General features: G+C 46.5%; 1 protein-coding gene across 3 annotated transcripts in view; it reads left to right on the plus strand.

Annotated features, from left to right (window-relative positions):
* The first annotated feature begins 1,103 nt into the window (after window positions 1-1,103).
* LOC137482356 (fibronectin type-III domain-containing protein 3a-like) overlaps window positions 1,104-14,859 on the plus strand; it is a 40,474-nt gene continuing 26,718 nt past the window's right edge. Inside the window, exons 1-2 of one of the 3 annotated variants that reach the window (XM_068204611.1) lie at window positions 1,104-1,233; window positions 5,843-5,933. The gene's annotated coding sequence lies outside the window, so the exon portion shown is untranslated. Of the gene's footprint in view, window positions 1,234-1,482; window positions 1,521-5,842; window positions 5,934-14,859 lie in introns of those variants that run through there. The other 2 variants (XM_068204612.1, XM_068204613.1) reach the window with 2 other exon arrangements.

Raw genomic sequence — 14,859 nt, forward strand, 5'->3', positions numbered from 1 at the left:
ACCTTTTTCTGCTGTGATCCACAGTTTAGTGGGGCTTGTATAAAAGCACAGCTGTCACATTTATTTTACATCCACATGGAGCTGAATTGCACACAGAATATCTCTGAAATCGCTGCTTTAAGCAAGTTTGAGGCACATTTTTTAAAACACATTAATGGAAATATATTGGTGTAAACTTCCTGGTGGAAATAAAGCGAAGAGTGTAAGATTTATTGGTACATTATTTGCCAGGGAAAAAATAAAAAAATGGATGTGCCAGAGGGGCTCTGCAGCCCAGGAGGGCTTTTTTCAACCCTTGCCCTTGATCCTCTTTGCATGGGCTTGGGATGCTCCGAGGCTGAACATGGGAACGGAGCTGCAGGATCATGGAATAACAGGAATATTCATCTTGGAAAAGACCCCCAAGACCACCGAGTCCAACCATTCCCCAGCACTGCCAAGGCCACCACTCGCCCGCCCGTGTCCCCAAGTGCCACAGCCACAGGGATCTTGAATCCCTGCAGGGATGGGGTCTCTGTGCAGGATGGGTGTCCCGCACAGCCTGTGCCAGCGCTGGACAACGCTTCCCAGGAGGAAATCTTCCTTAATATCCAGCTAAAGCTGCCCTGGCACGACCAGCGAGGAAACCTCCCCTTCCTCTTCTCTTTGCCCACTCAGTCGGGGCCGGCCCCTCACGTTCACGCTGTCACCACTGAAGCTTGTTGGGCTATCACACAGTTCTAGGGTCAGGGACACGCGCCGGGACCCCCCAAATTGTACAAAGTGGGAAACCTCCCGCTCATCCTTGTCGTGCCACGGCGGGGACAGAGACGGGAGACCCCCGAGGGGGGCGGGACACGGTTTGGTGACACACAGTGCCTGGCGGTGACATTGGCCGCGGGGGACAGACAGTGACCAGGGGACCTGCCCGGGGGTGACAGTGCAGAGCCCGAGCGGGACAGACAGTGCCCAGGGCACAGTGCCCGGGGCTGGCGGGCGGTGTCCGGCAGGGACACACAGGGCCCGGACAGGTCACCCGCCCCCAGGGGCCACCAGCCCGGCCCGCCGGGGCCGCCCCCCCGCGCAGCTTTCGGCGGGCGCGGTGTCCGGGAGCCGCGGATCCGCGCGGGCTGTGGTTGGCGCGCCCGCCCGCCCCCGGCCGGCGGGCGGCGGCGCAAGCGCGGTGCGCGCATTCCATGATGGCGGCGCGGGCGGGCGGCGGGCGCTGAAGCGGCGGAGCCCGCGGGGCACACGGTCAGTGCCGGGGGGAGCGCACGGGCACCGACGGGAGCCGCTCCCCAAGGCCCCCTTCCCCGGGCTCCGCTGCTCCCCGGGGCGGCGGAGAGCGGCGGTGCCCAGCCGGGGCGCGGTGGGCAGTGCCGGGAGCGGAGCCCCGCGGAGCGGAGGGCGGGAGGCGGCGCGGAGCCGGGCGGGGGCGGCTGGTGGGACAGGCGGGACCCCGGGGACGGGAAGGGTGCTCTGAGGCGGGGGACAGCCCGGGCTACGGGGCAGCTTCGGGGTGGACGTGGCGCAAGGGGCAGGTGGGGGCAGGATCCAGGGAGATCCGATGTCCCGGGACATGGGGTGGGATGGGGTGAGCGGGATAGGATGGTATGGGATGGGGTGCTTGGGACTGGATGGGATGGGCTGGGCTGGGATGCGGTGCCTGGGACAGGATGGGATGGGGTGCACGGGGTGGGCTGGAGTGCCCGGGGCGCACGGGGTGCGGGGCAGGCAGGGTTCACGGTGTCCGGGACGGACTGCCGGGATCTGTCCGGGTGCGCTGCCCTGTGCAGTGAGGGCATCCCCCCGGGAGACCCGGCGGGGTCGGGGACACGGGTTCTGGGGAGCCGCTCCTAAAGGGACTCCCGCTGCTGGGGGGGCCGGGCCGAGCGGGGGCTCCCGGCCGAGCCTGCCCGGATGGGGTTAATGCCAGTCGCGCTTCCCCCAGCCCGTTCCCGCTGCGCTCCCCAGCGCTCAGATTCTCCGTCTCCTTTCCCTTTCCTCTCCTTATCCTCCTGCTTCGTGGGGCCGGAGGGGCTGCGATGTGCAGTCGTCCCCCCCAGGTCCCCCCTGGCCGCCCCCCCGTGCTCCCTCCCCGGCAGCCGCTGCCTGCGAATGCCACGTAGCCTTGTAGTTGTTCCCCTTGGCTGCTCCGCAGCTCCGGTCCCAGACACCTCCCCCGCGTCCTCCTGGGCTCGGGGCAGGGGGAGGTCACTCCTGTCAGCCCCTGCCTGGCTGGTCACCATCTTTTGCCCTCCCCCTTCCCGCTGTGTCCCCCTCTCCGCCTTGGGGCAGCAGCAGTGGGGACCCCGCTGGGGTCACTCTCTGCCCGCTCCTATTTATGCGTCTCACAAAGGGCTGGGCACTTCAGCAGCGGGTGCTTCCCTTCGGGGACAGTCCCCAGGGATTCTTTGCCCCCAGACTCAGCGGCCCCTCTGCCACCTCAAATCTGAAGTGTTTTGAGTGATAATCTCTGAAAACAGGGCAATAATGCAATGATGGCAGGTGTATTTGTTCCCTTCAGCAGCTCGCCCAGCTGGTTTCTGAGTCTCATTTCTGTTCAAAACTTGGTTGGAATGATGGAAATTTTCTGTAATTGTGATTTCAGTTTCTGTCCGTTCTGCTGCTACTTTGTCTTCTCTCTGTCCTGTGCTAGTTAATTTTTTTCACATTGGCAGCCCTTCCATTGGCAGCTTTCCCTTCTGCCCGTTTGGGAATATTGACACACAGATAAGTTCCCCAACAGCCCGCTGCATGTATGGCTGTGGCCTGTGATTCCTGATGTTTTCCTAATGTATTTATCTTTACAACACTCCGTTCAATAGGGAAACACTGTCGCAGTCACAGATGGAAAGACTGAGGCACCGAAATATTTATGGCCCAAGGTCGCACAGGAAGTATGTGGTGAGGCAGGGAATTGAATCTAGATTTCCTGAGCCTCAGATTAGCATTTGAACCAGGGAAGCATCCTCTCTGTATTTTAAGCCAATAAATTGACCTTGGAGTTAAGATCCAGTGTAGAAGAAAGTACTTTGTGTTTGGTTCAGTATCTTTGTAAGTAAGCACAGCCTGAGTTGCTTCCCACACTCGCATTCCTTCCCTTGGTTTATGTAATTTGTGAAAGAGGATAAGGTGGTAAAATAGGAAAGATGTTGACTTTCTCAGGGCTCAGTGTGTGATCATCGGTGTTGAAAAGCAGCCAGCTATTACACTCTCCTCTCTCATCGGGCTTTTTACCTTCCTGTTTCCAAATCTTGGAAAGTTTTGGAGTGCTGTTGTTGTCTGGGAATCTTTTGTTTTCAGCTGGGATCAAATAAATCTCATTTTCTAGAGAGCTGAACTAATTCACTGGATCCCAGATCTCTGTTAGGGATCCTTCATGGGGCAGCCTGTGGATAAACAGGGCTGGGTCTGATGGCTCACACAGCTCCTGGAGCAAGCTCTTACAAGTTATTCACTCAGCTGTAGCTCAGGATTGTTGCAGCAAGTTTTTGGAAAACTTGGCTTCAGCTGGAATGAAGCAGCACTTTGACAATGCAGTGGAATTATTTCAGCTCCTTATGCACAAATGCCACCTTGCCCTGCTCTTCTCTTGGGACAGCTGATTTTTGGTGGTGATTTGGTCATTTATTTTTCTTCAGTGGTTTTGAGGAACTGGATGTTAGAATGGTTTAAAACAATAACTCCTGGTGGATTCACCTTGAGAGAGAATAAAGATAACTTTGTCTGCACAAATCCATTTCCTGCCACAAGCCTTGATCACAAGCTGCATCTCTCTTTGATGTTGCACTGACACCAAATCTGGATATAAATGTTCTGTATAACTCTTTTCATGACCTTTTGGTTGTCATTTTTGGAGGTTGGCATTGGCATCCTGTTAACTGTGGGGCTTGTCCCACCCCTGCCAACAATTGTCATCTTTTATGGTTATTTTTAGGAAAAGTTTGGTGAGTCCTCAAAAAACAAATATTTCATATGGGCTGTGCAGACAGGAAAAATTCCAGTATTCTGCTCTCGTTCTGCCTGGCCTTGGGTGAATTTCATGCAAATTAAAATTTATCTTTTAAGCTTGAAAGAGTAGCAATTTTATTTGGTGACTTGCTATTTCCACAAGTGGGAAACTTGTCAGATTTAGAAGGAAATACGTGACTGGGAAGACATTCTTATTATATTGTTCATCAAAGTCAGGAGCTGCTATGAAATATTGGAAGAATTCTTTCCCTAGTTCCATATTTTCTTAATTTCCTGTCATGATTTCATTGAATCGGAGATGAATTTTAAAATTATCTCTGAAAGCAGATGAAAAAACCTCAATATTAATAATCCTGCAACAGACAAGAGGCTTGAGGGGGAAAAAATGACATTTCTCACTTCTAATTTTGGTCTGTCTGAAAGCATCAGGTCTGAACTCTCAGTATTTAAAGCTGGTGTTGCTCAAGGCTCTGGCCTCAAGGCTGGGGGATGTGGAAGCAGGAACCTGTGCATTTTTTCACCTGTTTTTAGCACATTGTCATGAAGCTTCCCAAGGTCAAGATGGTTGGTTTTCAGCTGTTATCTTTGCTGCAAGCCAGACCTTCACTGAAAAGTTTTGGATTCCTGAGTGAGGAGCACACACTGAACTCTTTATTGCATTCTTGAAGAGCTTATTGTAAAAGCAGCGATAATTTATTCTTTCAGTGGTGCTAACACAATCCTTTCTGTGTATTGACCAGCACAGACAGACCACTGGCTCCCAGCCCTTGGGCCCTTTCAATCCTAATGTAAATCTCCCCTTGTTCCCAGGATCTTGATTGATGTGGAAAATGCCTCCTTTTGCCCAGGATTCACTCTGAGGCCTGATGCTTTATATTCAATATTTTTCCAGTGTCTCATTTCAAGTTGCTCAGGAGGAACGTTTGTTAGATTGTGACTTCAGAAACATCTTCGGGTGATGTCATCAGTGTGACTTGAAGACAGTATCACCTTTCTATGGATTGCTGTGTGGGAGCTCCTCCAGGCAGCCTGAGGAGCCACCAGGACTGAGGTTTTTTTTTTTTTTGGAGCATTCCAGTAAAACTGCAGAACACCCTGCACCTGCCTGGGCCTTATCTTTAGAGGTTCAGCAGGAATTTCTCCATGGAGAGGGTGGCCAGGCATTGGAAGGGGCTGCCCAGGGAGGTTTGGAGTGCCCATCCCTGGAGGTGTCCAAGGAAGGACTGGAGGGGGCACTCAGTGCTCTGGGCTGGTGACAAGGTGGGGTTGGGCACAGGTTGGAATTCATGATCTTGGAGACCTTTTCCAACTTTAATAGTTCTGTGAAGAACAATATTGGGGATTGACTGATCCCTGCAAAAACTTCCTGTGTTTGGAGGGCCAAAAGAAGGCTCAGTTTAGTGCTGGATGCAGCTTGAGAAAGGTGGTGATTTTTACATTATTAAATACAACATCTGAAGTTGGTTTAACGATTCCTGGAGCTGTTAATTTCCTTCTGCTGGTGCATCTTTAGTGAAGCAGTTTCTGGAATAAAGCTGTGCTGCCCTGTAACAGCAAACTGGGATTGTATTTCCAGCTTTATGTACAATTTATGTATTTTTATGTCCCTTATCAGACAGGAAATGTGTGCATGGCAATTTAAATTTGGGTATGTTTGGAACTTGATTTTTCTGTCTTTATTGCCATGCAGAGGAGTAGAACAGGTATATAGTAGGTAACTAAATGAATCCAGTTATATCCAAAGAACTCCCCAGTGGAGTTACCACTGCCTGTCCCCTCCTGGCTCCTGCTCTTTCCATGGATCTCTGGTGTTCCCTGCAGCTTGTTTTTCTTCAGATTTCATGTTTACCAAGGCACTAACATGAAAATGTGGGGGTTTTGCCTGCAGAAAGAAGCTTGAGGACAGCACACATTGCTCACTCTGCAGCAGGCACTGGAACACTCACCAGGAGGAATTCCAAGTCAGGAGAGTGACAACGGTAATTACACAAAATTTAGGATTCTCCTGGATTTTATGATTTTTATTTTCTCATTAATTCTCTAAGTAACACTTTAAGTTGAAATGAATGTATTTGACTGACCTCTAAACTTAGGACTTTTTATTTCTGGAAGAAAGTTAGGGACAACTTCTTATCAAATGGAAAAAATGAATTAGGGAAGGAAGAACTGATTGAGTTCTTGAGGTAAGAAGAGTTTCAGGTTCCACAGGAACATTATTGATTTTGTAGGGTGGCAGCCTTATCTCTATTTTCACATTTCTTACTCTTTCTTCTCCCTTCACCCACTTAGCTGGAAGTTTTCTCTTGGAGAGAATTGCATAATTGGCTTTGGATAAAGAAAGTAAATTCTGTTTTTAGCCAAATGCATTTCCTGTGTAGAGAACAGCTGGAGTGGGTGACAGCATTCTGGTAGTGCCTTGCTCAGATCCTTTGGTTTTAGTTGGAGATCATGGAACTGAGTTCCTTCTCATGGAACTGGTCAGGTCAGGGAACTGATCTGGAAAAGCACAAATGAATCTGTCAAAACCTTGGGGAGGAATGGTGGAAAGCAAAACATGATCAGCAGATGGATTTCGTACAAGAGATAAAGAAAGAAGTGAGAATCATGCTGCATTCCCTGGATCTGTACAGGTGTTTTGGGAGGAAAAGCATTTCACCAGGTTAATTCCAGGTTTATAAATTCAGATGAAGTTTTTTTATCTGCTCTTCCATGCCCTTTATTAAATAACTTCAGCATTAATATCTCTTCCATGGGAGTCAGTTGCTTTCAGTTCTGCTGAGTGAGGTATTAAAGTGCCCACTGATGTCACTTGGGTTCGTCATCTCCAGTCAGGAGTGAAGGCAGTTTAATGTTTGCATGGGAGGAGTTTTATGTTCCTGAAGGACTTGCAAGATGTTCATGTTGGTTTTAAGCAGATCCTGCTTGAAAAAAGCTTTAATCTGATCACCCAGGTGTGTATTTTTGTCCATTTCAGTGTGAGGGGTGAGAGTTATTTACAGGAACCATTCAGATTTGGAAGATATTATGTAAACAGCCTTTTGGTGTATTGTAAATTGTCATTTTGCTTTTTAATGCCTGTATTTCTTAAAATATAAACTTGATAAAAACTTACATAAACTATCATCCTTAGGTTCTTCAAAACTTATAATTTCTACTTAGGCAGTTAGATAAAAATGTGATTCAATCCCCAAACTTCCAGCAGGCTCATTGTTTTGCAAATAAATCCTCAAAGCTCAGGTACAGAAAGGAATGATTTCAGTGTGTTGCCAGCCATCAGCTGAGCTGTGGCAGTGATTCTGTGCTGGTCCTGGCCAGACTGAGGGAAGTATTCCTCGTGGGGATGATCTGACACTTGCATTTCTCCCTTGCATTTTCCATGAACTAAAAAAATGCACATGGTCTGATGCCATGAGACCGCTCAGCTGTGGTAATTGCAGTCATTTATTGGTGTGTTTTAGCCCTGGGTTTAAGCATAACCTGTTCTAACCAGCCTAATTTGACCCAGTGCTCAGCTAAAGTGTTACAGCCCCAACCTCTGGTGTTGTGCAAGGAAAAATCTTCAGCTGCTGTATCAAAATAATTCCTCCTTGATCAGAGTTTGCTTAATCTGCTCCAATTTGAAGAAATCCTTTGCTTTTGCTGGGGTTTTCTGCTTGGTTTTGAAGTCCTGGTTTAAGAGGGTTGTTAAATGAGAGAGGCCTGTTTGTGCTGCATCTAGCACTGGTGATTTGCAGATCAGAGCTGGTGGAAAATCAGCCTTTGCTTCCTTAGAGCCTGCAGAAACCTGGGAGCAAACTCCTGTTTGTTCCACCTGTGAAATCCTGGTTCTCCTCCTGTTTGTTGGATTAGACAGCAGCTGATTGCTCTGAGCTGTCTCATGGTAGGGAACTTCTGGAAATGTCCTGGTTGCTGTTGGTTTTCATAATCTGCGTGACTGCCCTCCCTGAGTCGAGTTTAAAGTAAATAAATCAGTGAAGATGCGGAATGCAAGCATTTGGGAAAGAGCTTTTGGATCACCTCTGTCTCATACTAGCTGTGTGTGTCTGCCATCCCATAATGCTCCCAAATTCATGGAGGTATCACCCAGCTGTGGCACTAAATGGGCTCAGTTTTGGTGCTTTCCTGGCTCAATCCCAGGAGGTTTCATCCAGGTGTGGACACACATGGCACAGGACAAAGCAGAGCAGCCAAGCTCAGGGTGCACTTAAATCCCCCACTTTTCCTGGTCCTCACTGAAAGATTCTAAAAAAAGCTTTTAAAATCCTTTAATATTTATTCCTTGCCATGAGCTGGGTGTTCCTGGCTGGAGGGAGGGATGGGATGAACAAGGTGCTGTGGAATGATGTGTTCCTGTTGGAGGGAACGTGTCTGCACACACAGCAGCCATTCCTTTGGGTTGCTTCCAGGCTTTCAAACAGAACATTTCCCCTGAAATCTGGTAAACGGGCAGAACTTTTTTATTTTCAAGGAAAAAAATTACCATAAAATGCCTTCAATTTTACCTTCCACTTCAAGACAAATGTGTCCCATGGAGAATAGCTGTGCTCAGTTGTGCAGATCCTTCTCCTGGATTTCAGAGCCTTGGGAGAGGGTGCAGCTCCCTGTAGGAACTTGCAGTTCCCAGCTGGCAAACCTTGGCACACTTGGAAATTCTTTGTTTCATCTGCCCAGCTCTGTGGTACTTCCAGGTGGGAATTCCAGCTGCCTTTTTGTTGACCATTTCAGGTCCAAGAGAGAATTCCAGGCAGACACAAGGGCTTGTGCTCTGTCTTGTGCCTCTGAGGAGAAGTTTTTTGGATTTCTTTTCCATGGACTGTGGTGTCTGTTACTTCCATAGCTTCCAAGTGATTTAGAGAACCATTTGGATATAGAATTTCCACAGTATATGGTTAATGTGTAAATAAACTGGTTTGCTTCAAGGCCTAGAAAAACCATAATAATGTTTTAAATTCACAGTTCTACACTTGGAAAATCGTATTTAAAACAAGCCCATAGTTAAATTGCATTTAATAAAGGCTTTTTCATCTAAGCTTGAAAATTTTTGCTTTGTGTAGCATTAGCATGTTAAAATGAGCACCTTGGCTTATTCCAGAAAGTGTCACCTTCCTAACAGGTGGGAAAAAAAAAGATAGTTTTATGTTTAATTTTTTTTTTCTCTCTTTTTTGTTTTTTTTTTCTTTTTTTTTTTTTTGTTGTTTTTGGTAACAACATTTTTGCAGCGTGAAAATTCCTAATCCCTTTATTTTTTAAGCTGAAATAAGAATGAAGCACCTTAATAGCTCAGTCCTTTGAGGTGCTCTGTTCTCTGAACGTTTGTAGAAGTGGGATTGGGATTAGGACAGGAATAGGACCTTTTAGGGACTCCTGGATTTTGATTTATGGGACTGGTCACTTAGGAAGCCGAACACAAGTGCTCAGGATTCAACTCTGCTTTTCTGGCAATAACAGAAAAGCCATAAAAGAACTAAACCAACGAAGGAAAATATTTATCTAAAAGTCATGTCATGTTTGCATTATAGAAACTGTTATTGCCAGTTTTATGGGCCTCCTAAATGAATAATTCTGAGGGCAGGCATGGCCTTAACGTGAGCATAATATTAAATAAGAGCTCATCAAATTAATGCACTCCGGGCACTGACAGAGCTTTTCTGCCCAGAGCTCCCAGCTCTTCCCAGTGGAGTTTCTTCTGGGAAGAGCAGCAGGGAGTTGTGCAGCCCCTGGAAAAACGTGAGTGTAAGGCTGGAGGGTGGGCACTGGAATCCTGAGGGATGGAGTTTCAGGCTGGAAAACAATCCTGGAGTGCTGGGGGAGGCTGCAGGGGACAATTGTTTGATGGCTTTCCTGGCACGCTCCCCCAGGAACCCGATCCAGAGGGGTGAGCTGGGGTGAAAGTCGATCGCATCCCTGGGGTCACAGCTCCCGTGGCCTTGCTGGGTTGGATCTGCTGGTTCTGGGTGGTTTTAGGGGTTTTGGTGTCTGCAAAATGAGGGCTTCCATCCCAATCTTGGTCCTCCTCCAGGGAGGATTTTAGGAGCGTTGAAGTCTCGCGGTGGCCTGAGAGATGAGTGTTAATAGTAAATTAAAAATCCTCCTGTAATTTGGTCAGTGCTGAACGCAAACGCTTGGAGCAGAGTGTGAGAGCCTCGTCCTCTGTGTGAGGAGATGGGCTGGAATTTTGGTGAGGTCAAATATGGGGTCTGTGACCCCTTATTAAAATAATTTCCTATTATATTAAAAATCTCTCTCCAGAAAGATTTCACATGGACTTTAAATGGGAGGAACACTGCAGACAGGCATGGATCAGTTTAATTCCATTGTCCAAAGAAGAAACATAACAGATTTCATAAACAGTGAAAAACAAGTTTATAACCCCAGAAAGAAGCTGTCCCAAAGGCTGGATTCCCATTACAGAAAGTGCTGGCTTTAAGATGAAAATGTTCCTATTCCAAGAAGCTTTCCTGGGGTCACACACCTCACTGGGTCAAAGCCACCCCTGGATCAGGCTCTGAATAGTCAAAATATTTGAGCCCATTTCTTGGGTAAGTCATGAGGGACATTTTCAGGTGAGCTCCCAGTATTCAGGATATTTGAGCCCATTTCTTGGGTAAATGATGAGGGACATTTTCAGACAGGCTCTCTCAATATTCAGAATATTTGAGCCCATTTCTTGGGTAAATGATGAGGAACATTTTCAGGCTCAAGGCTGTGTTGCCCTCCTGGCTGGAAGCCAAACTTCCCACAAGATGCTGTGGCCTAATTCCCTTGGGGGCCATAAGAAATTATTTCCAGGATTTTAATCAAAACATGGATTTAGTGGGGAACAGATGACTTATGGAGCAGGGGTGGTCCCTGCAGAGCTCAGGTTGTAACTGAGCTTCTGTTAAATCTCTCCTTGCCTTAATCTTGCTCAAAGTAAACCCAGTCCAGCAGGTCTCGCGTGTGGTCCTGGGGCACAAACTATTTTAGGAGTGGGATGGTACCTTCAACACCTTGTTAATGCTGTTTATTGGAAAAATTTGGGTGGGAGCGGGCAGCTTGGGTCTTATTTCCTCAGTTTTTTCTGCTTTAGAATTGTGTGGGGCCTATCTGGGTTTTTTAGGAGTCATAATTAAGGTTGGATCTTTTTGACAGGGTTATTCCTTAGCCTGAGGTTGGGGATGGCTTTGGGATGGTTCTGTGCTTGTTCTTTTTAACAGCCTTTGGAGATGAATGATGGAAAATGGAACTGACAGAGTGGAGTGTAGAATACTCAGAGCATCAGTTTGCAGGAGATCTGAATTCTAAGGCATGGCAGTAACAAATAATATTGTTTATCAGAGAGCATGGGATTTCCCCCTGCTCAGAGAAAATATATTTGCTGTACTTCTATATATTATATAATATTTATAATACTAATTAGTAATTCTGTCAGTATAAAAAGGTGTAAGTAAAGCTTTAACTGTTTATACAATACTGCTTTTAGTAAAGAGCAATATTAGAGTAGTTTACTTCCTGCAATAAAGGAAAATTTAGGATCGGGCTGGCAGGTTGCATAAAGCACTGAACCTGGAAATCAGGAAGTCCCTGCTGAATTTCAGGCTCTCCTTCCTGGAGACATTGTTCTTTCTAACTCAGGCATGCTGTACTTAAAAAAAAAAAAAATGAAGTCTCCATTTAAGTAATAAGCTCCTTGGAATAGGAACTTTCTCATCTTAAATCCAGCACTTACTGTAATGAAAATCCAGCCTTTGGAACAGCTTCTGTCTGGGGTTATAAACTTTATTTTTCACTGCTTATGAAATCTGTTTGGTTTCTTCTCTGGACAGTGGAATAAAGCTGATCCGTGCCTGTATTCCTCCCATTTAAAGTCCATGTGAAATCTTTCTGGAGAGAGATTTTTAATATAATACTTTAATTTGAGATTTTAAATATAATATTATTTAATATAATTTAATATAATATTATTTAATATACTACAATATATTTAATTATTAAATAATTAATGTTTAATACATTTTAATATAATATTTACTATATAATCATATATTAATGTAATTTAATTTTTAATATAGTACTTTAATTTGAGATAACAGGAACTTTGAAACTCGCGAAATCTGTAATGCTGCAACACATTTGCACAATAGATAACATGACTAAAAGATACAATCCAATAAAAATGGGTTTTTTCCAGTTTATTAATTTTTTCTTATTTCTTTTACATTACCATTAAGAAATACACAACGTTTTTGTTCTGGCATGTCTGCAGTAAATACTGACAAATTCATTGTCAGTGCCTAAAGAGAAACACGTCTGTAAATTGTAGATTGTAAATAAGTGGTGACTGATCCAAAAACCCTTGAAAAAACAGGAGTGATGTGTTTATCCAAGAAGATTCTTCTGGCCAGAGCATTTCTTCCAGATACTGCTGTGACAATTTTGAAGTTGTTTCTCCTGTGTTATTGAAGTGGAAGTGACAGAGCTGACGTGGTGCCTCATCCTGAGCTGCACGTTGGAAATGTCTAAAGGAGGCTCAGGAATGCTGGGAGTTCTTCCCAAGAGCTGACAAAGCATTTATGGAGTCATTATGGTTGGAAAAGACCTCTAAGATCCCCGGCTCCAACCATTTGTCTGTAACTGCCCCCGTGCCCTGGAATTACTCATTATTCCACTTGGGATCCAAACCATTGGAGGCAGTTGGGTTGGGGACAAGGGCATGGGTTGGACTTGATGATCTTTAAGGTCTCTTCCAACCCAGTCATTCTGTGAATCCTGTGAATTTTAGCATGTCCAGCTGTCTGGTGTGAATCCCTGATGTTTTCCAGACTTGGGACAGGATGATCCCGTATCAGCCAGCCCTCAGGAGCTCGCGGGGAGCTGCTGAGCAGTTTTCCATGGAATGTGAGCTGGAATCAATGAGCACCGAGCGCTCCTCGGGGGCTGGCCGGGCTCCAGCGGCTGTGCCGGCTGCAATCGGGCTGGAGCCTTGCAGAGCTCAGCTGGAATTTGGGCTATACCAAAGGGAGGCTGATGCTGGAGCCTTGCAGAGCTCAGCTGGAATTTGGGCTGGAATGGAGGGAGGCTGATGCTGGAGCCTTGCAGAGCTCAGCTGGAATTTGGGCTATACCAAAGGGAGGCTGATGCTGGAGCCTTGCAGAGCTCAGCTGGAATTTGGGCTATACCAAAGGGAGGCTGATGCTGGAGCCTTGCAGAGCTCAGCTGGAATTTGGGCTATACCAAAGGGAGGCTGATGCTGGAGCCTTGCAGAGCTCAGCTGGAATTTGGGCTATACCAAAGGGAGGCTGATGCTGGAGCCTTGCAGAGCTCAGCTGGAATTTGGGCTATACCAAAGGGAGGCTGATGCTGGAGCCTTGCAGAGCTCAGCTGGAATTTGGGCTATACCAAAGGGAGGCTGATGCTGGAGCCTTGCAGAGCTCAGCTGGAATTTGGGCTGGAGCAAGGGGAGGCTGATGCTGGAGCCTTGCAGAGCTCAGCTGGAATTTGGGCTGGAGTGGAGGGAGGCTGATGCTGGAGCCTTGCAGAGCTCAGCTGGAATTTGGGCTGGAATGGAGGGAGGCTGATGCTGGAGCCTTGCAGAGCTCAGCTGGAATTTGGGCTATACCAAAGGGAGGCTGATGCTGGAGCCTTGCAGAGCTCAGCTGGAATTTGGGCTGGAGTGGAGGGAGGCTGATGCTGGAGCCTTGCAGAGCTCAGCTGGAATTTGGGCTATACCAAAGGGAGGCTGATGCTGGAGCCTTGCAGAGCTCAGGTTTTTGCTGCAGCAGGAAGTGAGGTCAGGCCCAGCGCTGTGGATGGGAATTGTTTGGGAAGGGCAGTCCTGGTGATTTTCTGTTTTTCTTAGGAGCTTTTGTAGGAGTGTCCCTAGAAAATGCTGCCTTCTTTTGAGTATGAGAACAGGACCATCTTACATGAGATTGGTGAATTAGTCCAGAGCACATCTCAGGGTCTGTTTTTACTATATTGATTGGGTTTATTTAGTTTAAAATATGTTCTTTAGTGAAAAATGACTGTATTTGAGCTTTTTAGATGTTGAATAATCTTTGAAAACAAAAGCTCAAGCTATTTAACTTAGAAATGTGTTACCCACTATCACTTCTTCCAGCTTCAGGTTTGTTGCTCATATGATTAATGCAATATTTTTTTTTTATGGCTCTGTGGGCTGAATTCATCCCTCAGCTCAACCCAGGTTTGGGAATGACCTTTAGCTGATGTGTAATAGAAACCATTGCAAAAAAATGAATCAGGCCAGAAGTGCCCTTGCAAAATGTAGCCTTTCTAAAATTTAATCTGTTTAATTCCGTACTGAGTCAAAAATCTTCAGGACAGGTGACAAAGCTGTAGAGACACCTCTACAAGTTCTGCTGTTGATTCATATTTAATGAGTCACTAAACTTCAGTTATTCCTATAAATTACAAAATTTGCCTGGTCTTTAATGCTTCCAGATGGGATTTTTCTTGCTTATTTTTAGTCTAGAATGTAAGATTTAGTGTATTAGCTCATCTTTAATGTCAGTGCAGCCCGTGAATTCCCAGGACTGTACTTTTTTCCTTGTTTTCTTTTTTTTTTCCCTGACCACTTGAATAGTTCCTGGGGATGATAAATCCCTCAGTGCCAAGAACAGACCACAGCAAAAGCAGTTGGAGCTGCTCTTCCTGAGATTTGCTGGAATGAAGTGGCTTTAGGGACCAAGCAGCTTTTTGATGCAGTTCTCCCTGTGGGTGGCTCCATGAACAACCCCCCCAGCTGCATTTGCCTCTCCAACCTGACTTGGTTTGGGGGAAATCCAATGGTTTAGAGGAAGCCTGGAACCACTGACAGACTTTTAGGGATGATGTGAAACCTGGCAACTCGGGAGTGTTGGTGGAGGAGAGGATGGACCTGCCCTGGCCCCCTGAACCCCCGATTGC

The sequence above is a fragment of the Anomalospiza imberbis genome, chromosome 14 (assembly GCF_031753505.1).
Source record: "Anomalospiza imberbis isolate Cuckoo-Finch-1a 21T00152 chromosome 14, ASM3175350v1, whole genome shotgun sequence".
NCBI lineage: Eukaryota > Metazoa > Chordata > Aves > Passeriformes > Viduidae > Anomalospiza > Anomalospiza imberbis.